We start from the raw sequence: 5511 nt of genomic DNA on the forward strand, positions 1-5511 counted from the left end.
GTGCATCTGTACAGGCTTCAACAGAGCCCTCACAATACAAAGACACACAGTCTGAACTGTACCAGTGCTGCCTTGAGGGTAGTCCAAGGAGATGACTTAGAAATAGAGTTGCACTGTTTTGCAGCTCCTGGTTTCTGGAGACCAGCCAGGCCTTGGCATACTCAAAAGCAGTTAGGGAAAACAAAACAAAACAAAGAGCAGGTCAATGTAACATTGCTGAGAGCCTGGCACAGGCCATTTATTGTCTGAATTAACCTTTCACACCATTTTTTATAAAGTTGTTGTTGCCCTACTGAAACAGCATCATTTTTTCTCTTCTTTTTGAGCAGAATAAGAGACTGAGTGTTTCCTGAGGCCAGGCCAAAAACAAAGAGAAAGGAAAACAAGAATGTTTTCCTGGAGGCCAAGGTAAGAGTCAAGCTGGGGCATCTGGTCTCTGAAACACTTAAAGCACAAACTGCTACAGTGAGGAATAAACCTGGCTTTCCTTTGGGTGCTGCTAGCCAGCTCTGCCTGCGTTTTGTTCTTTTCTGTCTGTGGTAGCTAAAATTAACATTTCATAAGAAAGGCAATGAACTAATTACTGAGTCTCTTTTGGCAAAGCCGTGGTAGTTTGTCAAATCCTGCACTCTCTTTAGTGGTGTTCTCCTGCTGCCATGTTTGAAAAATATAAACTGCTTGAAGTGCTTTTTTTACATTAACAAAGAGGAGGTTATTGATGTAGCTGTATTAAACTGGAGGAGGAAGAGGAAAGGAAGGTAGGTGGGACTCTGCTTTCTTGTGTCCAGATATGGTTATGTAGGCAGAAGAATATCAGCTTTCAAAGAGAAAGCTGAAATCTGAAGGGGGATAAGAATTAAAACCCATGGCATTTGTTGATGAGATTTTTATTATAAAAGAATACCCCATTTTGTTACAGAGGGAATGTGCATTTTTAGGTCTCATATAGGATCTTTCAATGTCATCATCTGATTGCTAGTTGTTCAATTTTAATTCAAGACATCACGTATTTCATGCTTTGCAAAAAATCTGAAAAACTGAAGCTGTGGGAAAGCAGCATTTTTAATGTTTCACCACTGGATGGAGACAGCACTCTAACTCTTGTGAGTAATTACTAACGGGACTGTAATGAAATCCCTTGTGATAAAGAGACTGAACAGATTAGTAGACTGCAGCTATGAACAGTGGAACACCAGCTAGATTTATGGAAGAAAATTTATTGAAGGGACTTCCTTTAGATTTTTGGTTGACCCATTTTTATGGTGAGAAAAGACGAGATTTAGTTGAAAAAAATTCATTCCACTTCTCTCTCCACATAAAGCAGCAATGACACAGACCAGCAAGAAATACTGGAAGATAATGGGAAGCTTTCTAAGATTCTCTTTATCTTTTACCAGGTCATAGTATATTTTTCTTGACAGGAGAGTCCTTCAGCTTTGTACGTCTGGCCTTGAGGGCTCAATGCTGCTGGTAGCAGCTGAGGTTACTCCAGCAATGGTTGCAGTGAATGTCATGTTTGCAATGGAGATTCTTCCCTGACTTGAAAGCAGCAAAGAGGATGTCACTGGATAGGAAGAAACAACAAAAGGAATTCCCACCAACCTGCAGGCTGGTAGGAAGATTTTTGGAGATCATTGGAATTCAAGGGCAAGTGAACAGATGGGGGACAACCTGCCCTATCAGGGTTCATTTCTCTCATCAGCTATGTTAAGATATTCTCACACATTTTCTTCCCTCTTTTTGTATGTCTCTCTGTGCACGCATGTGCATGAGAGAAAGGGAAGGAGGGAAGCCCTGTGGTTGATTTTAGCCCAGTTTCTTACTTAATTATAATTTACTTCTCTGTTGCCAGCAATAACTTTTGAATTTGGTGGATGAATTAAAGGCAAATTAAATGAATCCAAAGATAATTACATTCTTATAAATTTTGTGAAATTAGCAAGCCAGATAGATTGGAAACTCCTGAAGTGCCCTGACTAGAGGCTGAAGAGTGAGCTCATATAGTAGAGAACCCACTCTGGAGAGAGTTCTTACAAATGCCCCTTCCCCGGGAGAAGCTTTAATCAGAGCTTGCAGTCAACCACAAGATAAAAAAAAAAACCATAGGCAGCTAGACTTCATCAGTTCAATAAGCACTAGAACTTTTCCTTAAAACCAACAAACAGAAAAGTTGACCTATTCCATTACCATCTCTCCTCTGCCTCCAGGTCACAGAGTCTGTACAGAGTTTAAAAGCAGAGAATTTTCACAAATAAAAGCAGCAGCAAAGAAACTTACATCTACTGAGACTAATTTTTCATGTGTCTACTTGTTCTATTCAGGAGATGTATTTCCAGACAGCTCTGACATTGCATAATGGTTAGTAGGGTGAAGCTCTTTGGGGAAAGGGCACAGGGAAGGGAGGTTGAATTTAAGAGTGTGACAGCTGCTAATGTATACCTGTCACTTTTGTTCCCCGAATACAATATCTGTTGGATCAATTATATGATGATTTACATGAAAATGTCTCAATTTTTTCTGAAACCAAGGTTTCAGGTGTAATTCCTTTGCCTGTAGCCAAGTCTGATGTTGATTTTCAAGAACAGATTCTTAAAGAAGGTATTTAGGTGTCTTATTCCTGGGTGAAATTCTCTACTGACTTCACCATCCACGATGCCCAGGAAGATACCTGGTGCTGAGCCAAGAAAGCTGGTCAGCATGAAGAGTGGAGTCCTAAACGGCTACAGAGAAAGGCACAATGTTTTGGCATGAGGGGGAGGTGACCTTCTGCAGGTAGGATTTGTTTGCAGTGACAGACAGGTGTTTGCAAGTATGTGCCTTGTTATTTACTTATTCAACTGCTCAGCTAGTGGATATGTACCCATCTCATCTGTTATTCATCTGGTAGGCTGTTGTTTGCAGAAAGAGGTGAATACAAATAGTCTTGAAAACTAGCTTTCCCTCAGTATGTTGTGGGAACACTGACTTGCAGAAGGCTTGGATTAAAGGGAATAAGACTCCATTTTTCTGCCCACAATACCTTTTGCTGTTTCTGAGGCAAACCCTGTTGTGGGAGCTGGTCAGGGAGGGAATATGTTGTTATATGGCCAGTCAGTGTGAAATTATGGACTGTGACTTTCGCCAGTAATAACAAACTGTTTCAGAGGAGAAGCTCTCTGAGGAAAGAAATATATCAAAAGCACAACTCTTTTCTAGGTGCTTGATGTAGGACCAGGAAGATGTATTGGATAGAATTAAGAGTCTAGATTTAGACATGAGAAACCCGAGAAGAGGCAGGCCAGGCACATCAGAAGTACGTGCTTATAGCGGTGATGAACATAGGTGTGCTGTAGATACATTAGAAAAATAATGTGCATAATTGATATGCACATACAATGGTGTAGAAATGCTAGTAAATGCTTGAGGAGAAAGAGGAAGTTTTTAGTAGCATTCGAACTCATAATGTGGGATTTCAAATCAATTATATCTGGTTCCTTCTCAGCTTCTTCCTTCAGCCTGACCTATTTCCATCAATAGTGAAAAGCTTCCCACTCTCACCAAATGACCACTCCACATGATTAATTGCTTGGGTCCCAGCCATAAGGAGATCTGCCAGATCCATAGTTGTCCCATAGCTTTGAAACTGTCTCAATCAGTCAGCATGTCATACTGAGTAAGAGGCTTGCTATGGCAAATAGGAAAATCTCTGGTATTTAATGCTAGGAAAAAAAACCCACAAACTAACAAATTTTCACATGAAAAGGTAACCACAGGCTTTCTGAGAGCCTAGGTTGTATTCATGTGTATGAACAGCTAAAATATCCTGAGTTTGCAGACAGTACTGTAGCATATGACTGCCAGAGTAGTCATACCAAATACCTTTCTGTTTGTGTCCCTGTGGGACATAGCTATGTAAGCTCAGTTCTCCCAGTAGTGGAAAGGGAGAAAGTAACACCAGGTACACCCAGTAATATCTAGTAACTTATTGCTTAAAGCATTCCCAGAAGGGAGAGAGAGACACCCAGTAATACTTAATAACTTACTGCTTAAGGCATTCCCAATCAGTAAGGTAGGTCCTACTGATGACTTCCAGGGATTTTATCTATTTAAATGCCCTCTGGCTTTGCCTTACACTTGGTCTTAATTTCTTAAGCAATGTTGTTACTTCAGCAGTTTTCTGCATGATGAACGATGAGAACGTAAGCTGCGCTGTGCCTAGTGTCCTCTGTGACACGGTAACAGCAGGACAAGGTTCTTGAGAACCTCCATGACACAGCAAAAGCAAATCTGAGAGTTCAAAAATATCCCTGAGAATCCAGTTTAATACACAAGGAGTAAATATGTGTTTTTTGTTTCAATTTGAATCAGCAATATAGTTTTGATGCATTTGTCAAATTTGCTCTTCTGACTGGGTTAAGTAAGAAATTACTTAAAGCTTAAGTAACAAAATTTTGTGTTGACCATGAATCTCGAAAATGAGATAGTCATTGTCCTTTAATTAGCCCTAGATACTGGAGAGTCTCAAACTTCCAAAGCATTTTTCCTAAACCCAGTTTTTCTCTGACTTGGAAGATTTGCAAGAAAATACAATTGGATTTTATTGGGGTTTTTTTGCTAAAAGTTCATCTTAGAATAAGCTGGTATCAAATTTTGGGCACAGTTACATTCTGGAAATTTTTTTGTAAGGAGGCAAGTGGCAGTGTTGATTTTCTTTTTTTTTTTTTTCCCTGGAGTGGTCACTGGCCTCCCTTTAAAGTAAAGGATTTAAAATTAAAGTGAAGATAAATCTTAAACTGTACCTAGAGAACAACATATATAAAAAGAACCATAAAGATTACTGTACTGTTTCAGTCTGGCTCATGGTGAATTGCCATGTTTTTCATGAACCTATTAAATGTTTCATTAGTTAAATATGCCTCTACTCGTATATAAAATGTTAATCACAGGGGAGGATTCCTCTGCTTTATCTAAAACTATGCAAGGTACAAATGTAGGCATGTTGTCTGGTGTGATGTAGGATTTCTACTGATGATCTGTTTGCTTGCTTTATGTTCTTCCATTTCACTGGTTGTCATTGCTGTTGTTTCACAATGCAAAGAATACAGCAGCCTGTGTGTGGGTCTTGTGCACGGGAACAGACCCATCCACAAAGTTGGCTGCAAAGTGTCTTGCCCTTTGATAGTACTTATCTACCAAGCAGTATTTCTTTTCAGTGAAACTGGGTGTTTTGTAGAATACTAAGGAAAGAGGTAAAAGGAGTAGGGTATGCTCAGCACACACAGGCAGCTCTGGGACTGCCAGAAAAGAGATCAGATTGGGCACGACCTTGGCTACTTTAAAGACTCTCTTTGTGTAGGCTCTCTGCTAACAAGAGGTAATGACAGCTGCTCCCAGGGTAAACAGCGAAGAGTATTTCAGGAATGCAACAGCTATTGAACGCTGTTTTCTGATTAGTGCTCTTAAATAACCCAGAGAGATTTGTAACACTATTATAGTTTCTACTTGTCACTCAAAACTATGGTGGTATCATTG

The 5511-nt window shown here is 39.8% G+C and overlaps 1 long non-coding RNA gene across 1 annotated transcript; it reads right to left on the bottom strand.

Moving 5' to 3' along the window:
• Window positions 1-1362: 1362 nt before the first annotated feature.
• Window positions 1363-4112, bottom strand: LOC113987195. Its single transcript, XR_003540412.2, has 2 exons — window positions 4023-4112; window positions 1363-1564 (listed from the first exon to the last, which is right to left on the bottom strand). It is a non-coding gene; the product is annotated as an uncharacterized LOC113987195 (long non-coding RNA).
• Window positions 4113-5511: the final 1399 nt, after the last annotated feature.

The sequence above is a fragment of the Pipra filicauda genome, unplaced genomic scaffold (genome assembly GCF_003945595.2).
Source record: "Pipra filicauda isolate LSUMZ 115617 unplaced genomic scaffold, ASM394559v2 scaffold40_size4127951_pilon, whole genome shotgun sequence".
NCBI classification, from domain to species: domain Eukaryota; kingdom Metazoa; phylum Chordata; class Aves; order Passeriformes; family Pipridae; genus Pipra; species Pipra filicauda.